The sequence below is a fragment of the Equus przewalskii genome, chromosome 27 (genome assembly GCF_037783145.1).
Source record: "Equus przewalskii isolate Varuska chromosome 27, EquPr2, whole genome shotgun sequence".
In the NCBI taxonomy this organism is placed as follows: domain Eukaryota; kingdom Metazoa; phylum Chordata; class Mammalia; order Perissodactyla; family Equidae; genus Equus; species Equus przewalskii.
Genome location: NC_091857.1, coordinates 13,828,327 through 13,849,355, shown reverse-complemented (window position 1 = coordinate 13,849,355; position 21,029 = coordinate 13,828,327). Strand labels below are relative to the sequence as shown.

The following is a 21,029-nucleotide window of genomic DNA, read 5'->3' as shown; positions in this document are numbered from 1 at the left end:
GGGGGACAAAGGCAGGGAGAGGCCGGATAACGTGTGCTCCTCCCCGCTGCCTCCTTAGCTGTCCAGTAATGTTCACGGAGTCCTGGAGAGACGGGCTCCTGGGATGCTTCCATGAGCTTTAGATGCCCTCCTAACACACGGGTTTACTCTCCCAATTTTGAGAATATACTGTAAAGAAAATGTTCATTTATATTAAAGACATTTTATTTCAAAATGGAACCTTTAACACATGTTACTGAATGCCTACTATATGACAGTCTTTGCATTAGGAACTGAGACCACAAAGTATAATAAAACATGATTCCTCTTGACAAGGTGAGGGCATCTAAACAGTATTATAAGTACCATGTAAGAGGTATGAACAAGATATTATGGGCTCCCCAAGGAGAGTGTGTCAGTAATTGGGAGAATTAGGGAAGGCTTCAGTTAGAAGGTGATATTTGAATTTCAAGATGAATGAGAATTTTTCAGACAGAAATGTCAGGGAAAGGGCATGCCATGTAGAGAGAGCAGCATGTTTCAAAGCAAGGAATTGGATTTTGGTAATGGCAAGAATTTTGGTTTGGCTGGAGCATAGGGCATGTGTGTGTCTGTGTGTTTCCACTTGGGTGGGTATATCTGTCAAGGTTCGTTCAGGAAAACATCAGCCTCTTTCTATTTTGTAGGTTTGAAATGTTACATTCAGGGGATTAGAAGCTTGCACTCATTGGAAGGCCTTGGGGAGTTAAGTAAAGACTATCTTAGTGCAGAATATTTATGGGATGATTCTCAAGAGCCAACTCAGAAGGTGCTTCGAATCTCATGACCACCCAAGCATCTGCTTGCAATATCTGAGGCATAATGCCCTCTTTTTCTCTTTACCTTCCAAATCTTGTGGGATGCCCCTCAATGGTTGATTCTAACTCAGAACCACGTGGGGAACGATATTCCCAGCATCCTCTTTGTTCTTAGCTTAGAGACAGGTAAGGTTGCCTGGAGTCCTATTGTAACGCTTTTGTGACATAATACGTGTTTGTAGTTTATCTTAGAATCATTGGGGAAATTGTGGAATGTCTCAACACAAGAAATGAAATGATTAACTGAGTTTTAGAAAGATTAATCTGTCAGTTTTTTTTGCCAGAAAACTAGCTTTATAAATTTAAAGAGGAAAAAATAAGGAGTGGAAGAGAGAAAAGAAACGTATGACATTCTGGTAATTATGTGAAGTTTGAATTAAAGGAAAAAAGATAGAAGGCAGAGAGGGTAGTTGCTTCCCTAATTCTTTCTTTCCTTTAATAGCCAAGTTTTGGTTCTGTGAGCTTTGAATTAGCACCTGTACACTACCATTGTGCTTCCAGAAAAAGTAGCACCCTACTAGTCTCTACTTTTACACTTCTCAATCCTTATTCAATTGACTAGAAAGAAAAGTCTGTCTCTGCAAGGGTTACCTATGACTTCTGTGGCAGGGAATGCTAGCTATCTATTAAAAATTTGCATTGTCCTTGCATAGTGTAGAGGTTGTTGTGAGGTGGCTGCTCAACCATGGACTGTCATTCCCAACACCTTTGCATCTATGTGGGACCATGTGACTGAATTTTGTTCAACGGAATATGGATAAAAGTGAAGTATACCATTTGCACAAGTGGTATGTAAAAACCTTCCACATCATCCAGTGAACTCGTTTCCCATCTGGTGACTGGATGATCTTGGAAGCCACATAATAAAAAAGGTAGAGTTTCCATGAACTTAGGTCCCAGAAGCACCTTCATCCCCACACCACCTTGCCACCACAGCCACCAACTGGACGTATGTAAGCAAGAAAAGTACTTTTATTTCATTAAAGCACTGAAATTTCAGAGCTTTTCTGTTACTTTAGTTAGTAATACTTTTCTCTGTGTTACTCTATAGCAATAAGTACCATTTCTTTAGCACATGATGCTGGTGGGCATTTAAGTGAGAATGTCTTTTGTGTACTAGAAAATGTAGATAAGGAATTCAGGAGGGCTTGAATATACAGAATTTTGGAGTCATTAGCACATAGGTAGGAGTTGAAACCATGGCTGTGGGTAGGATGTTTCAGGGAAAATAGATAGAATGAGAAAAGAAGGCCAAAGTAAGAATCTGGGGGTGTTGAGCAGTAAGGGTGCAGGCAGAGAAAGAAGGGGCAACAAAAAGTGTGGTCAAGAGAATAAACTACATCCTGTCCTAGATTTCATGAGCACGCAAAGGAAGGAAGACTATGTCAGAGGCTGAGGATAAATAACATTTCATTAGGGTACAGAGACCAAAAGTAAAATTGTTGTGCAGCGAAGAGTGAAGAAAGGTAGTGAAAGTAGAAACAGAAACTGCAGCTGATTCTAGAATTGTAGCAGTAAGGGGAGGCGACACATGCCTTCAAGGTCAGCAATATGAGCAGATGCATTTTAAGTATGAGGATGAGTTAAACAGGTTTGTAAGCTGAAAGGGAAGAGCCATGAGAGAGGATATATTGAAGATACAAAAAGAGGTGAACGTTAAAAAGCCTTGGAGGACACACAATGGAAAATCCATGAGAGGGCCTTCATGTGTCTTATTTAACACTGTATCCCCAGGCTCAGAATATCCTGGCACTAGAAGGTACGCAGTAAACATTTATTGAAGGAACATGTGAAGAGAGGAAAAAGAGAAGGGAGGGGAAGATGAAATCAAGGAAACAGATAAAGGTGTTATCCTCTGGGACAAAAGGGAAGGAGGGAAAGCTGGGGAACATGCAGATAATATAGGAGGTGGAGTTTGTGAGTGGTGGTTGCTATTTTCTCTGTGAGGTAGGAGGCTAGGCCATCTGTTAAAAATGAGTGGGTGAGTCCAGCTAAGTGATTTCAGGAAGAATGGTGAAGGTTTGTAACAGCTACTGACGTAAATAAATATGTTTATTTACTTGAGATGAAAATACTGGACAATGCTGACAATGCATGAAGTGTGAAAATTATTTCATTCGAGATTGTTTAAAGAAAGATTTACAGAACATAAACCAGTGGATCACTGGATACAGTTAATCTTTGATAAGATTAGGGATTATGCTTAAAACCTGAATATAAATTTGTTTACAGATTATCCAGAGCAAAGCTGCCTACCTGTTTTGTATATTACACAACCTCAGGCACTGTGGTAATCTTTCTCCATGAAAGATTCTGTGTTAATATATTAGTAGCTGTGGCATTATGCAATGAGGACTTCATCATTTGGGTAAAATTATGGAAGAAAGAAATTGTCCTTAATTCTCTGATTCAGCAAACAAGTCTTATTTAAAGTTTTAAGTCTTTTATGAAGAAAACATAAGTGAATGAATTCTATGTGAATACTTAAATAAATTGTATAGACTGAGACTGGCTTGAATATGTAGATTTTGTGATATTGAACATCATAAAGACTTCTATGGCAATGAAGAACTGTTTGCTTAATATTTTAATATACTGTCAAGGCATGTACTTTTGATTAATTACCTGTTTCCAGACTGGATCCAAGTAACCGTGGACGTCCCTGCACTCATTCATTCAAGGAATTTTTATCAAACACTTGCGGAATGCTGGGGACATAGTAAAGACCAGAATGGCATGGTTTTCCTGACCTCATGGAGATGTGTAAATGAATATTTCCATTAGCCTCACCATGAGCTCTTCCCAAATTTTACCCATGAACCGCAGTTTCCTACCTCTTCACAATTTTATTAAGAGTCCATGGCGAATTGGGCTCATCAGTTATTTGCCCATATCTCATTTCGCCATGATCATGTGGGAAAAAGAAGGATGTGAGCAAGTCACAATTTTATTGGTTGAAAGAACCTACTAATGTCAAGATTAAAGATTTTATGTTGTGTGAAAGGCTGTGTGAGAGAAGCGGACAGTGGAACCCACGTTTGGTGGGCCAGTGGCAACATTATAAAATGTGAAGGAAACGTATTTGACTTTTTAAGTACAATGATCTGCAGTGTACAGTCATGCGCTGCGTAACAACAAATCACATATACAGTGTTGGTTTCCTAAGATTAGTACCATATAACCTAGGTGTGTAATAGGCTATACCATCTAGGTTTGTGTCAGTACAGTCTATGATGTTTGCATAACGATGAAATCGCCTAACAATGCATTTCTTAGAATGTAGCCCCATCGTTAAGTGACACATGACTGTACGTACGTTTTTGGGATGCTATCCATTAGCCTGGTGCAATTCAGAGGTAATGCAAGGAACGTCATTGCCTGTGGGTCTCTTTGATGATCTCTGTATTATGATTTATATTGTAGTGGGTTCTGTGAGGACAGAAGCTCTTCCAGGGAGATAAGATACGAATCTTAGCTTTAAGCACATACTTCCGCACCCCCACCCCCCCAATATGGAATGGCTCTGGAATTCCATGCTTCAGGTGGGAGGCGAAAGTTTTAATTTATAATTTTGTGTTCTTATTAGAGAGCAGGGAGTCGAGATTGGGAAATCTTTATTTCTCAGTTAGTGTATGACAATCAATATTTCCTTTTGTAAACAGCCATATTTACCAAGATAATTTAATTTTACAATAATTACTTTTTGTCATTGAACTGTGTGTATAAATAAAAAATAAGTTATAGATCAAAAGGTCCTTTTATATATATATAAAGTAAGGAAATCCTTTATTTGGTGAATGCTACAAATTATTATTTTTTAATTGTGGTAAAAAACATATAACATGAGATCTACCCTCTTTACAAAATTGTAAGTGTACAGTGCAGTATTGTTAATTATAAGCACAATGTACAGTAGAACTATCTAGAACTAATCCATCTTGCATGATTAAGACCAAATATATACTTTTTATAAATCACCATATCACAAGTCTTATGAGGGTTCTCTTGTATATGATGTCTCTTTTTGCTTGCCACCTTCAAAATTCTATCTTAGTCTTTGACTTTTTACAGTTTGATTGAAAATATGTCTCTGGTTGGATTTCTTTGGATTCATTTTCGTCGGAATCTCTTGGACTTCTTGAATCTGGATGTTCATTTTCTTCCCAGATTTGGGATGGTTTGGGCCATTATTTGTCTAAATAGCTTTCTGCTTGTTTTTCTCTGCTTTCTTCTTCTGGGACTCCCATAATGGGTATATTAGTCAGCTTGATCATGTCTTATAAATCCCTTTTGTTTCATATTCTTTTTCATTATTTTTTCTTTTTGTTCCTGTGATTGGATAATTTGAAATGACCTCTCTCCAAGTTCACTTATATGTTCTTTTGATTGATAAATCTGATGTTGAACCCCTCTGGTGGATTTTTCAGTGCAGTTATTGTATTCTTCAGCACTAAAATTTCTATTTGGTTCTTTTTAAATATTTTCCATCTCTTTTTTGATACTCTCATTTTATTCATGCCTTATTTTCTTGGGCTCACTGAGCATCTTTATGATGGTTATTTTGAATTCTTTTTCAGGTAATTCATGTACCTCTGTTTCTTTAGGTTTGTTTTCTGGAGACTTCTTTTGTTCCTTTGATTGGACCATGTTTCCTTTTTTCTTCATGCATTCTGCAACTTTATCTTGGGATTTTTGCACTTGAAAAAGCAGCTACCTCTTCCAGTCTTTACAGACTGGCTTCGTATACAGCACAAGATTTTCACCAGTCAGCCCAACTAGAGATTCTGAGGGCCTCTGAAACCAGTTGGTGGGCAGTATGACTTCTTTGGGCCTGTGTGTACAATTTCTCAATTGCTGCTTTCTTTTTCAGTAGCTTATAATCTTTTACTCCCTCTGGTGTCTGTCTGTGGCACTGAAAGTTCTCTAGTTTTACAGAAGCAAGCTGCCTAGCTCTCCCTTATTCTCAGTGGCCACTAGGAATGCAGAGTATACTGGCTCTCTCTCAGTGCTCTGAGTCAGATACCAGTCCCTCTGGCAGTCCTCTGAAAAGTCAGAGCATTGGACACTCACTCCATTCTTCTCTCTTCCTCCCAAGGGAGAAACCTCAAGTTGTGCACATTCTCTCAATCATGCTGTGCTGTCCCAGCCATAGCAAGCCACCTATCTCTTTCCTATGTTCTGAGCAGTCCTCAGATGTTCAAACTACATTGATTCTGTCAGTGCCCCAAGTGAGGCAAGACAGAAACCAGTCCCTTGGGCAGTCCTCCAAAAAGCTGGAATTCCAGACACATACTCTGCTCCCCTCCCTCCCTCCTGAAGGAGAATGCTCAGGTTATGCCGCTTCTCCTAGTTGGGCTGAGTTGTGCTGGCTGCGACAAGCCATCCACCACTTTCCTTTGTTTTTAGAGGTCCCCAGGCATGCAAACTATACTGGTTTGGTCAGTCTTCCAAGTGAGGTGAGACAGAAACCAGTTCCTCAGGCAGCTCTCCAAAAAGCCAGAACATTTGAGGCATGCTCCACTCTTTGCTTTCCCCATGAGGTAGTAATCTTGGGCTGGGACATTGTCTCCTGGCATTGAGCTGTGCTGACTTGGGGAAGCATCTAATGTGGGTAAAGTGAAATTACTGTTCTTACCTGTTTCAATGCGGCTGTTCTCAGATTTGTTCTCACTTGGGACACTGCAACTTCTTAGCTGAATTCTGGAATTTTCATAAAGGCATTTTGGCCTATGTGTCACTGTTAAATCAGTGTTTCTATGGGTAAATGAGGGCCAGGTCATCTTGCTATCATTCTTATTACAAATTAGTTTGAAATGTTTCAATATATTAATAATTAACTTTATTCAGATTTCTTGTGTCATTGAGAAACTATCCATCAAGACTCTGACTTGAAAACATGTAGGTAGCCAGTGTCATCAAATACTCAAGAAGCTAGCCCTTCTGGAAAAATACTTTATCATCAATTATTAGTGTCTAACTGTGCAGTCTCTCTCTTGATTCTAGGAAAGTCATATTTACATTGAAATACAGTTCATAGATAGGATATTAGAAGGTAAAAAGTGGGCTGTGCTCTGAGCTCTTCTCTTGGAAGCTTTAATCCCAGCAATTTGGAGTGACTGCTTGTTGTTCTGAAGCATCTCTTCCCCAGAAGAAGATGGTTGAGGATTGAGGTGATGGGGAAGACACGTTTGGGAGAGGGGATTTTCACTTAGGGATGGTATAGATAAGATTTCAGCAACATATTTCCAACCTCTCTTTAATGTGCACTATGAGATTTTTGTCATCATTTTGGTGGAAAAAAATTTTATTTTTATATCCAGATAGTCAGTATAGGAGGAAATTTTAAAATTTTATTCTTTCTCCCTTCTCCTTTGCTCTCCTTCTCTTGGTATTCTCCATATTTGTTTTCCTTTAAACTTATCAGTCTACTTGTTGCCATCTCTTCCTGTTGATGCTTTCATGCATTTTGTATTGTCTCTTGTAGAATGTCATGCATGCACTATTTACTAATTCTGCTTTGTCTTCCTTCTCTGGTGACCACTGTTTTCTTTTTCTCCTTTATCTGACCATCCCTTTCTTCCCTTTGGAATAAATCCTTACTGCTTACAAAGAGTGTCTTGAATGCTAAATCTATATTTTAGGCACTGATTTTTAAACAGAATCCAAAGGTTGCATTTGAGGCTGGCCTGACTGTGTATCTACCATATGCCACTGAAATAATCCATTGTTTATAACTGTTTTATTGTGTTCTTATACAGTTTTATACTGTGTGGGTGTGATCTGGCACTGTTAGCTTATCCACTTCAAAATTAACCAAGCCAGCTGGAGGAGTGTAATTTAGAGGGGTAGCACATGGGTTTGTGAATGCTGACATCTTGAGTGTGCTCTCAGGGTGTCTCTTATGTTTCTTTATACCCTAGTTTCACCTAAATAAAGCACGAAAATTAAAATACATATCCACATCCACTCCCCCACATATGCACAAAAATCTTTGCATTGTTCAGTTTTCACTGAAATATCAAGAAAATGAAAACAATAGTATATGAAGTTCCTTTAAATCATAGCAAGTATGTGGTATTAAAGTATATTCAAGCATAGTGTGGTATCTAAATAATGTCTTGATGGTTATTTCCAATATACTTTTTCATGTGTTTTTCTCTTTTTATTGTCAAATATTTTATTTGTTCAATTCTGTCCCTCCCTTCCTCTGTCCTTTCGTTTTTCCCTTCCTTGCCTTCCTTTCTTTCTTCATTCTTCTCTTTCATCTACAAATACTATGGAGCATCAACTGTGAGCCAGAGATTTCAGTGATGAATAAAATGGGCAAAGAGATGTTTTATAGGAGGGACACACACATATGTAAGCACATAAATAGTGAGAAAGATATGATTTTTCATAGTGGTAAGTTTTATAAAGAAAAGTCACAGTTAAATGATAGAGATAGATGGATGAGGATGGGGTGACTATTTTCCTATAGAAAGTCAAGTAAGACATATCTGAGGAGGTGGCATTGCAGCTGACACCTGAATGACAAGAAATAGCCAATCACAGAAGGACCTGAGGCTCAGTATTCTAGACGACAAACAGCAGATATGAGCTTTGTAGAGTTTAAGGAACATAAAGTGAGCCAGAAACAGTGAATGAGGGGAAAAGTGGAAGGACGTGACTTCAGAGAGATAGGCAGGGTTCTGTTCACGTAGGGTGATGGAGGTCATGGGGAATGGGTTAGATTTTATTCCAATTGTAGCAAGGAACTATTGGAGAGATTTAAGCAGGGAAGTGATAGGGTTTGATTAATGTTTTAAAAAGGTGTTTATAGCTGCTACATAGCAAGTGAGGAATGCAAAGAATGGAAGCAAGAACTGAGAAACTCAAGCACAAAGACCTTAAAACATTTTGTCCTATATTGCAAAGTGAGTCACAGAAGTAGAACCCTTGTCTTCTGACTCAAACTTTCCTGGTTTATTAAGTTGAAGATATACCTTGTGACCTCATCATTTTATATTTATTTTTCTATCGTTTTGTTCTCGAGGCATGATGTTCCTTCCTATCTTCTCAGATTATTCTAGCAGTTACTCAATTGTCTTTTAATTTATTCTTCTCATGGACTGACCTTGCTAGGTTATAGAAGCATGTTGTGCTGTCTTTATTAGAGTGTGCCCTTTAGTGAGGCTATGCTTAGTGCATGTGTTGTATCTTTAACTAAATGTAAAAATATCATTCTAGGATAAAACTGAACAGATTAATACCTTCCCTACTGAGTGAGTGCACTGAGAAATAGGGCAATAGTGGAGGAAAACTAATTCTTAGTGCTTACCACTGCTTTTCATCAATGACTTCCACTGATTCTATTTAATTTTCCAGGGGAAAAATGATTACTTTTGTGAAACAACTCTTGTCTGGAGAAATTTGGGTGTACGTGTGTCCTAATTTGTGCATAGTTTAAAAAGTGGAAATTTTAGATGAAGAGTGGATATTATGTAGCCATCTTAAAGTAGACCAGAATAAAACTGTTACCAATATCCTCATTTATTATTTTTTGCATTGATTTGTTTATTGATTCATTTCTTCATTCAATAAATCTTAATGGAGTAATTTGTGTGTGCCAGGAATGGATACTCTCTCATATCTTTGACTTTGGAAGTGCTAATTTTTCTTCGTTTGTTGATTTCCTATTCCTTTGGATAATTTACTTTCCTGACGTTGTTTATTCTAACAATTTAGTTACGGTGTCCTTTTCTGCATATTTATGCTAGATTAAGCATTTTAATCATGTTTCTCTCCTGTGAATTTTTTCCTCTGCTTCTCTGGCTCCTATCTCCACACTCTTCTTCCTTTGTTGAAACCACTTGATCTTGCCTGCGCATTCTAGTCCAGCGCATTCCCTGGAACTTGGCCTGCCCTTAGTCTGGGAGTATTTAAGGAATCTTTTTCGAGTAACTTGTGGGACATGACATCAAAAGTTAACCTTACTCCTAGTCCTGCTGTGGTTTTTTTGCTTTTGATTTGTAATGATAATGCTTTTTCCAGTGACCAGTTCTCCACTTAAAATCCTACTTTTCTCCCAAGTAAGGACATTTCATTATGCTGGGAATCCTAGCCTTGACCCAGTATCCCATATCTGGGCCAGTCTTCTCTGTCTAGTGTCTGAGCATTGCTTACTTTGGACACTTCTGTCTCTATGTTTGCTTTGCCCCATAGGATATCAGCTCAGGCGATGGGAAAGTTCCTCCTGCCTGTATAAGACAAGAGAGATTCTATGGTTTGTCAGACATTTTCGTCTCCTACTCATGGGAACTCACTATAGTCTGCTCATTTTCCCAGTACCTCACAATATGTACAGACATCTCTAAGGTCACATGTAAGTTTGTGTTTGGCGTATCCAATGGTCATTCATCAGAAGCCAAGATCTGTTTTAATCCTCAGCACACTTGTCTTATCTAACCCAGTTTTTTGCTGGTTCTCATCTCTCCTCTGCTTTCTTCATGGGCTTCCTCCATATGACTCATCCGGTAAATGTTGGTGTTTCTCAGTATTCTATTCTTGAATCATTTGTCCTTTTAAATACTCAGTGGGTGATCTTGTCCACACTCATGTTTCACCTGCCATATATCCCCGCCTTAATCCTCATGCTCTGGATTCATATATCCAATGTTCTGTCAACCATTCATCATCACCCTAATCCTAATATTTTGAAAACTGAATGTATCATCATCTTTCGCAATTGCTCCTTTTCCTAAACTTTCTGTTTAATCATCTTTCTCTCCCACAGTTCCATATCTCCCCAGCTGTAAGTTCTGATAATTTTAGTTTTAAATACTTCTGGACATTTTCTGCTCCTTTCTCTTTTATCTCCCCTACCTCAATTCTGGCTGGGCCATCACAACAGTCTTCTTACTGGTCTATCTGCCTCTAGTTTGTGACCTTCAAGCCCATCCTCTAAGGAATTTTACAGACATGTATGTAAGATGTCAGTAATACTAAATCAGGCTATTGCAAAACCTTTTTGCAACTTCTCATTATCTACAGAAAAATTCAGACTCTTTTGACGATATATACAAGTCATCCATGATCTTATCTCTCCAGCCTCATCTCTTATCATTCACTGCCAGTAACACTGAACTACTTGTAGTTTTCTGTAACTTTCCCCTCATGTTTCTGTCTTTGGTCCTGTAGTCCCATTTACCTGGAGACTTCCCCTCCCCTGCCTGATCTCCCCCTTTCACCTGCCCCCATTGTCAGCCATCTACTGTTCCTCTTCAGCTTGATGTCATTTTCTCCATTTCTTCTAGCATGACCACTATGACACTGGCATTACTGTCCAACCTCTCCCTGCCATGCTGAGTTAGATGTCCTTCAGCTGTACTCCAAGGTACTGTGTGCACATCTGTGTTGTCTTCATTATCTGTTTCTGTGTCATAACTTATTGTGCATTCCCAGTGGTACTTGGCTTACCACTAATCACAAAACACGACTCAGTGTGTTGCTTGATTTTCAAGTAAGTTTATTTCAGTAAGGAGGCAAGATGAATGCTGTTAGTCTCTCGGTCCTGATTTTTCTCATTCTTAAGCATTTTACTAAATATTTGGAGAATAGTTGTATTGGGAGATTTATTTTCTATGTGGAAGAGGCAGTTTACAAAACCTTAAGTAAATAAAAGTGAAATCTTCTAAGTGATATAAATCTTGTTTCTTTTTTAAGCCCATATTTCCACCTACCAAAATTAATAAATACTCATCATAGAAGATGACTAGTCTTCTGAGAATTATTTTAATTTCAAAGGAATTGAAAGGATGTAACGTTTCTTGAAACATTTGTTTTTATTCTTAATTGTGCTGTCAATTTATTGTGTGGTCTTGGATGACTTGCTTAATATTCTTATTTTTTCTATTAAGTACTAATTTCTCCTAATAATTGTTGGGATTAACAGGATGTCCAACTTAGAAATTTTGCTATAGAAGCTATTTTTTTTTTGTCTGAGGAAAATTAGCCCTGAGCTAACATCTGCTGCCAGTCCTCCTCTTTTTGCTGAGGAAGATCGGCCCTGAGCTAACATCCGTGCCCATCTTCCTCTACTTTATATGTGGGATGGCTGCCACAAAACAGCTGCAGTGCATAGGTCCGCACCCGGGATCTGAACCGGTGAACCCCAGGCCACCGAAGCAGAGCACGTGAACTTAACCGCTGTGCCACTGGGCCAGGGCCAGGAATATTTTTTTGATAGTGTATCATGATTAACATATGCAATATCCATGTAAACCCTCAATTTTTTAATATTATACTATTTATTTACTAAATACCATTTTCTAGGCACTATTCTGGAATGCTTTCTGTATAATAACACATGTAATCTCGTCATAGCCAATAAAGTATTATTATCTTCATTTTACAGATGTTTACTCACGTATGCAAGCATCAAGTAACTTGGCCAAAGATACCTTGTTATGGACTAAATTGTGTCCCCTCCCAAATTCATATGTTGACGCTTTAACCTCAATGTAACTGTATTTGGCGATAGGATCTTTAAGGAAATAACTAAGGTTAAATGAGGTCATAAGAGTGGGGCCTTCATCCAACAGGACTGGTGTCCTCAGAAGAAGAAGAAGAGCTACCTGAGGATGTGTCACACTGATAAAAGGCCGTGAGAGGACACAACCAGAAGGTAGCTGCCTGCAAACCAGAGAAAGAGATCTCACCAGAAACCAACCCTGCTGGCAGCATGATGTTGGACTTTCAGCTTCCAGAACTGTGAGAAAATAGATTTCTGTTGTTTGAGCCACCCAGAGTACCCTGTGGTATCTCCTTATGGCAGCACTGGGGGACTAATGTAGTACTCAACCAGCAAAGAGCAGAGTGGCATTAAACCCATAGAGCCCATTCTCAACTATTACACTGCCTTACAAAATTGCCTTGACGCTTCAGGTTCAGTGAAAGAAAGTTTATAGTGATATGTTAATCAATTTAGCTGCTTAACTTCGTATTTATATTTTAAATGAATATTTTCTTTTCAATAATTATTTAATGTTTCCTGGTAAACAATTTTGGACTGTTTACTAAATTCTTTAAAAAATATCCATGCCCTCTGACATAAGAATGTTTATAGGCTTTGGTCCTCCTTCTAAAGTTAGATCCTTAAAAGGTAATCAAAAAGTTTAAAAAAAAGTTAATATTTAATTATCTGAATACTTAAATAGTTACTCAATGAATATAGTGTAACTATTAAACCCCATTGTTGGAGACTATTTTATGATATGAAAGATGCTTATAATTTTGTATTTAAAAGGATGCAAAAATATTGTATATATAGAACCATCCCAATTTTGATAAATTAGCCACCTACGTATATGCATAGACATATGTATCTAGAGATATTAAACCTGACATACATATACTATGCGTATATGTGTATGCATGTACCCATATATCCATACATAGATGCATGGTGAAAAGAATGATGGGAAATATTCCAACATATTAATGGTAGTTATCTCTGGTGGTGGATTATGGGTGATCATATACTTTTTGTATTTCTCATTGAATGTAAGTAGCATGCTTACATAGTTTTTTCTAATTAAAAAAAATCCCAAGAGATATTATTTGAAAAAATTATTAGCAAATTCAGCAGCTTTCCTGAGTAAAGTTTGCATTCCTCTAACTAGACCACTCAGTTTATTGTCACACAGCATCAGGCTGCTCTAGGTTCTCGAGTTCGGGAACAATTATAGTTCCTTATTATCTCCAATGAAGATTGTCTTTAAAACTAAACCCAAGTGGGTGCTTCTGTGTTATTTTCTCCTTCAGACTGTGCAGACTGCAGGTGGCAGGGTCCCCCAGTGTTATCTGCTTGGATGGTCTGTTACCCAGAAATCCTAGCTGCTGTGATGCTAAGGATGACAAAGAGAGACTTAAATGATGGATGCCTATGAATGCCTGCATTTTTCCTGGTTCTTCTGAGTGTGGTATTAGCCATTTCGCATTTTAATAGACTTAATATCTATTATTTTAATATTTGGATTAATTATTTAGAGAAAGGATCTATGGAAGAAGAACAGATATATCACATTTAAGAATTTAAGAATGTAGTTTTCATGGTTCTAAACTCTAGAAAACAAGTTCTGTACAGCTTTTTTAATGCGTTCCTTTCAGAGATAATGTAAAGGTGGGTGTCTTACTCCTTGATTCTTCTGTATGGTGTGCACAGAAGCAAGTATATAGTTTTTATTTTTTTTAAATTCTACGAAGTATTACTTGAAGAAACTTAGCCTTTGTGTCTGCTCATCTCTGACATTTTAAATTCTCAACCTTAATGATGCTTTAATATAGGTAAAAAAAAATTCTACAGTACTGTAAAAACGGAATAAGAGAGCAAAAAATTAAAATAAAATAATATAAAGAAATGGACAAGGAAATGAAAATAGGCTGGAGAGAAAATGGGGTGTGAGTGCGGGATGTGTAAGAGTAATCTCTAAGAATCTAGCTCTGAAATCACGTGGTTCAGTGTACTATGTACAGGTGACTGGAAAGGTCATGTATTTTGTGTTAACCAGGAAAATTCAACGTGGCTGTGGAGCCAGTTTTCGTCTCTTCCTTTCTCTCCCAGTAAATACATATATCTATAGTGTTTATTATATTGGAAGAGAAAGGAAAAAAAGAGAGAAACCCATTCCTCATTTTAACGCTCCTTGTTTCTAAGTATTCTACTGATGACTCCTATAATTAACTAAAAAAAAATCAAGGGATGGAAGGGGAAATCATGAGATCCTTCAGCCATTTCACAGCTCAGTTATATAAATGGGTTTTCTTCTTAAATTAATTGGCTAGGGAAGACTCATTCAAGAAAAGCATAATGGGTCAAATCTCTCCATGAAAAACTCAGGTTAACTGCATGGTTTTGAGCTTCTGGGAAACTTGTCGAAATAAATATATTGCTCCATATCGCATTATCTGTTGGAAAAATCTAGCAGTAAGGAGTAGCCTCTTTGAAGCAAATTTTCAGATAAAAACAAGTATTTAAATACAAAGGGCTAGAAGCGGGATATATAGGAGAAGGCTATGTCGAACCTATTTGCACTCTTGTTTCTTCACATTTTTCCATTCAGTCATTCAGTATATTCATTTGAGTGTCTGCTAGGTGTTAATCACCTCTTATTCTGTATTTTATTTGGCTATATTACATTAGACTTTACTTCATAACTTGAAATATTTGAGGTAGGATGTATTAATTGGAAAAGGGATTTAAGTAGGAGAGCTGGATAAAGCATGTGTTAACTGGTCACATGCAGCTCACCTGGTGTACAGTGAGCACAGCACACAATAAAATATTTCAGTCAGTGAAAGTGACTTAGATTAGTAGAGAGTAGAGAAAGAGCACACATAGAATTATTTGTTGTGTAAAAATTCTGTGGTCAAATCAAACAAGCGTTTTTTTCCCCCCATGGAATATCTATTAAGACATGGGGATAGCTTTATCACATAGAATTGTTCTTTGCAATGGGAATTTCAAGGAGATTTTAGCTAGAACACAGGCAGGAAGGTAGCAGAAACCTCTAGGAACTGGGAACTAATAAGAATACCTTTTGTGTACTTTACAAAATGAGTTTACACTTATGGTCTCAACAACACTATGAGGTAGGCAATAAGGAAGCTAAGCCAGAGATTTTAATTAGGAGGAGCAGCATGGGGTAATTCAGTGTTTTTTAAATTGTATTCTAGATCTCAGGTTTATTATGCACGCATACCACCTGGGGATCTAGTCACATGGTGGATTTTTTTTTTTTTTTGAGGAAGATTAGCCCTGAGCTAACTACTGCCAATCCTCCTCTTTTTGCTGAGGAAGATTGGCCCTGAGCTAACATCCGTGCCCACCTTCCTCTACTTTACATGTGGGATGCCTACCACAGCATGGCTTTTGCCAAGCAGTGCCATGTCTGCACCCGGGATCCAAACTGGTGAACCCTGGGCCGCTGAGAAGCAGAACGTGCAAACTTAACCTCTGTGCCACCCGGTCAGCCCCACATGGTAAATTTTATTCAGTGACCCTGGGGCTGGGGTAGAGCTGAGATTCTGTATGGCCACCGTGCTGCCAGGTGATGCTGATGGCCACTTTGAGGAAGGGCTTTGGAAGTTCTAGGACTCGGAGTTGTAACTGCGTCGAGGCTAGGATGGGAGGTGTGAAGAGGTCCAGTGGAAGTCCTTGAGGCTCTGGCATTACTTTGATCTGATCCTATATTGAAATTGCACACTGGATTTTATTTGAAGATTTTTTTTTTTTTTTCTGCTGAGGAAGACTCACCTTGAGCCAACAGCCACTGCCAGTCGTCCTCTTTTTTGTTTGTGAGCCACTGCCACAGCATGGCCACTGACAGACAAGTGGTGTAGGTCTGCGCTGAAGTGGAGCATGCTGAACTTAACCACTGAGCCACCAGGGATGGCCCTGAAGAATGCTTTCTGCTGCTAAAATTTCTTTTCTCTTAGCCATTGGTTTCAAAGTGTTGAAAAGAAAGCCCCACTGTAGCAGTGTGTATCCTCCTTCTCACAGGATCTGTTTGCTCTTCTCTAAGGTAAGTGAAATCAAAGAAAAAATCTCCAAGGTAACTGCAATACTGTAATTTTGATATTTTTACAGTGAAACTGCTAGTAAGTGGTAGAAGCAGAGGTTGGAGCCAGCTCTTTTGGATCCAGGGAGCTCGTCACTATACCACATGTTATTCTAATACTTCAGAGGTTGGAAAACGAATATGGCCCTTTCGTTCATGGTGAGTAGTGGAGGAATCACTGGCCTTGCTAGAGGATTTCATGAAAAAAATTCGAGTGTAATAGCGCATCCTGGAGCAGAGAGTGTGGTGAGAGGGGAGAAGGATCTGCCCCTTCCTATTTGTAGGTGATTCTTGAGCATCTGGGCAAATACAGGATTAGTGAGTCAGAGAATTCAGAACTGGAAGGGATCTGGAAGTTTGTCTCCTTTGAACGTATTATTACAGTCGCAGAAGTTAAACAACTAGTCCCAAGGTCATTCACATAGTTAGGGGCAAAATGTGGACTGGGCCTTGGATCTCCTGCTGCTTTTATGAATATTTCTGCACGTTTTTTCTTTCTATACAGACCTCCTCCCAGGAGCAGAGCAGCAGATAGTGGGGCCAAGAGAGGCCCAAGAACACCCACTGGGGACCTAACGTCGACCACATTGCGCAAGTCCTGTTTATCCTTCACTGTGGAAATCACATCATCATGGAGGCTTCAGATTCTTTTGTGATCGTGTATTCTGGTGCAAGAACCCCTTGCTGGGATACTGGGTAAAGGGTAGAATTTCCTGATAGGGGGATGTGAAACCATGGTTAAAATAAGAGATGACATTGAAGGCGCTTTCATGAACACAATCAAAAAATTCTTGAAATTCAATAACAAAAATATTTATTAATATACTTATTATTTTAGCAGAGTAGTCTGTATTTATTGAGAACTTAGTATGTAGTAGACTGTTCTGTGTGCTTTAGACGTCTTATATCTTTTAATTTTCAAGTGCATGCAATTTCCAGTCTGTGTGTTGCTAGAGTGATGGCTGAAAGAGATGGAAAAGGCAGCCCACAAAAAAGCCTCTGCCACTTCCAGATTGATTTTTCATTGAATTTGCAGTTGTTTGACTTAATGCACCAAGCCATCTGGTTTCTTGGGCATCCTGTGGACACACAACTTGGCCAGGTCACTTTAGACCTCTCACTTTTTATTTGATCTTACGATGTAAAGCCTGTGAATGACTCTCAGGGCTGCGTTTCCTCTGTAAGACACATAGAACTATTCAAAACATAGCAGTAGTTTCTGTTTCTGTTCTCCATTCCACTTGGGGAACAACAAGTGTAAACAATAAAGGGAATCGTATTTTAGCTTACTAATTCTCAGTGCAGTACTTTTGATATTAATGGTTGAAGCGGTCTAGATGTCGCTGTTGTCATTGTAGTTCCATTTTAATTTTTGTTTTTAAGGGAGTATCAAGGTTCACTTTAAGGGACCAAAATAATTGCTTTCTTAGATATATCCTGAAGTTTCCTTTCTAATCCATGATTGATATATCAGCTACAAATGTTAAACCCTAAATATCTACTGTCTGTTTCCTCTGGAGGAAAGAATTCTATGAGGTTGATAACCACTGTGTAAAGTACATTACTAACCTGTCAATATGTCTATGTTCTCTCTAGTACCCTGAGTGTTAGGGAATGTGTCTTCTTTCCATCAAAGTCACTCTATACAGAGATTACATATGATATGCTAGGGACTAGGGATTCAGCGCTGTATACAACAGATGATCCTCCCCTCATGGAGGTGACATTCTAGGGGGAGGATATGCATTATGGTTTTATGGACATGGATCCCATTCTTCTTAGTCTTCTGTCTCATTCAGTTTTCCTCTTTGATAATAAGATCTATCTTCTCCATGAAAATTCCCCTGAAGACTTCAGAAATATTATTGATAAGACTCATTTGGAATATATACACTTGTAATTTTGTATTGTCATCTACTTTTTTATATGCAAATGTCTCTTCTCCATAGCTAGGCATGATAGTGTTTCTACTCATAAAACTTCTGACAGTAAATGTGTAGCTTTTTTCATCCACCGAACAACCAGTTTTCCAGTTCTCTAGACACCAACTGAGCGTCCTACAATTCAACTCATTTCTGACACTAACTACTCAGAGTTAGCACAGATCCCACAAGTCAAGAGCTCAGTCCCACAAGACTGTCTCACTTCAGATGCCAGTTGCAAGTCCCAGGTTTCCATCTGTACTTCTGACCAATGGCTGTAAATTCATGGGGCTCTCACAACTCCCTCTTCAGGCTCGATAATTTGTTACAAAGGCTCACAAAACTCATGACAACAGTTATTTGCTATTATTACTTTATTATAAAGGATACAACTCAGGAACAGCCAAACAGAAGAGGGCCAGGTGTAGGAGAAGCAGCGCAGAACTTGCATGCCCTCTCGGGGCGTGCCACCCTCCCAATACCTCAATGTGTTCACCAACCTGGAAGCTCTTGGAACCCCATTGTTTAAGGGTTTCTATGGAACTTCCATTCTGGAGGCATGATTGATTGAATCATTGGCCATAGGTGACTGAACTCAATCTCTGGCCCCTCTTTCCTCCCAAAAGGTCTGGAGGGGGGGGTGGCCTAAAAGTCTCAACCCTCTAATCACATGGTTGGTTCCTCTGGCAGCCAGCCGCCATCCTAAAGCTATCTAGGGGCCCTCCAAGAGTCACCTTATTAGTGTAAACTCAGGAATGCTTGAAAGGGGCTTTTTATGAATAACAAAAGATACTTCTGTCACTGCTATCACTCAGGAAATTCCAAGGGTTTTAGAAAATCTGTGTCAGGAACTGGGGATGAAGAGCAAATATATAGTTCTTATTCTTACACTATATTTTTAAGTTTCTAAGGGGAGGGATCACTACACACATTGTTTTATTACTTTTTATTTTGCAAATATTTACATACACAAAAATTATAAAAGAAGATAAACACATGTACCCACGACACAGCTTAAGAAATAAAACATTACCTGTGCATTTGAAGTTCCTTGTGTTCTCCTGTCTCATCATGTCCCACTTCTTCCCTGCCTCTAGAGGGAGCCACTGGTATTTACCTCCCAATGTACTTCCAACACTTTAACTACATAGACCCTTAAGCACTATATAATAATATTCTCTTGCATGTTTTTAAAGTTTATACAAATAATCTCATACCAATGTGTTTGTTCACTTGCCCTTTTCTCTCAACATTTATGTTCATGAGAATTCGCCACATTGATAAGTGTAGCTGTAGTTTATTCCTTTTCTCTGCTATATAGTATTTCATTGTTTGAACACAACACAGTCTTTTCATTCTCTTGTTTGTGAATATTTAGATTTTTTCTTATTTTCTACTCTTCTAAGTCTTTATACCCGTAATGTCTTTTGGGTAAAAGGTAGTCAGTAAATACACTGTATGATTTTTATTCCAAATTATAAGTCATCATCTATTACCTTCTTGTATGGAGATGAGTTTATCTCATTTAGTTAACTATGCTTTTCAGTTTCAGTATGTCTTTCTTAGTGAAGTGTTATAATGCCAAACCCAGCAACTTTCCCCTATGTTTTCCAGTAATCAAATTCCAAGCTGAGATCATAAACGGGAAGGGTGAGAGGTCGAGTAGAGGTGAAATTTTCAGTTGTTATAGTAAATTAAAGGTCCAAATAGAATCTGATTAAGAATAGTGCTTACCTTGTAGTGAAACATGGCTGCTGACTGCCTTTTCTGAGCACACAAACACTGCTCCTGAGCAGTCTCTCTACTACCTTCTGAACAGGTCTCATTTATAAATTTGTAAGTGAACTGCAACTTTCATGGCTCATTTTCTGTAACGGAAACTTCCAGAATTTCTTTAAATGCAGCCATCAGCTTATGGCTTTTATTAATCAGTGCTCCAGAAGACAGGCGCCCCATGGACACCAAAGGGCAAGGGAGACTGCTGCCACTCTGCTGTGCTGCGCGTGAGTGTGTGTTTAGCTTTCCTGGCATGGTTTGATTTAACCTATTGGGCAGTCCATGCAGCTGGCTTGGGAAGTCTCTCAATATTGAGTACAAACTGTGTAGAAAACATGAAAGTGCCAAGAAAAAAAATAGCTTCATCAATGACTAGTTGCCCCCTTCTCCTATATTTCCAAGTTGTGCTGCAAATCTGACAAATGTAGAAATTCAAATGCATGTGTGATTCTTTGCTGTTTGGCATTTATCTCAGCAAATGAGGAGATGATGTCATATCACAAGAGAGGTGTGAGGATAAGTGCGAGGACAAGTCATCCCTTAACAAGGGAGGATTAATGTGCTGTTCTAAAATGGAACTGTTATGTGTGCTGTCTACTCAAAAGAAGTATGAAAAGTGAACAAATGAAGCTGTCAGATAAAGTGCTAATGACATACAAAATATTGAAATAAATAGCTGATGATGCACGAAGCATCAACAGATGCGGGTGGCCCTGTGGGCTCCATTGCTCATTTCTTTCCATGTGGTTGTCCTCTTCTGAATGTGGTGTAGCTTTTGCTCCATTACTACTCTTCCAGATTGGGTCTTCAGAGTGACAAGTCAAGGAGTTGAGCAATTTTCCATTGATTATAAAGTAACAGAGATAAGAAATTAAAAGAATTAAAAAAATATAAGTCAA

General features: G+C 38.5%; 1 pseudogene; it reads left to right on the top strand.

Annotated features, from left to right (window-relative positions):
* LOC103549062 (RNA-binding motif protein, X-linked 2 pseudogene) overlaps positions 1 to 21,029 on the top strand; it is a 123,823-nt pseudogene that overhangs the window by 38,697 nt on the left and 64,097 nt on the right.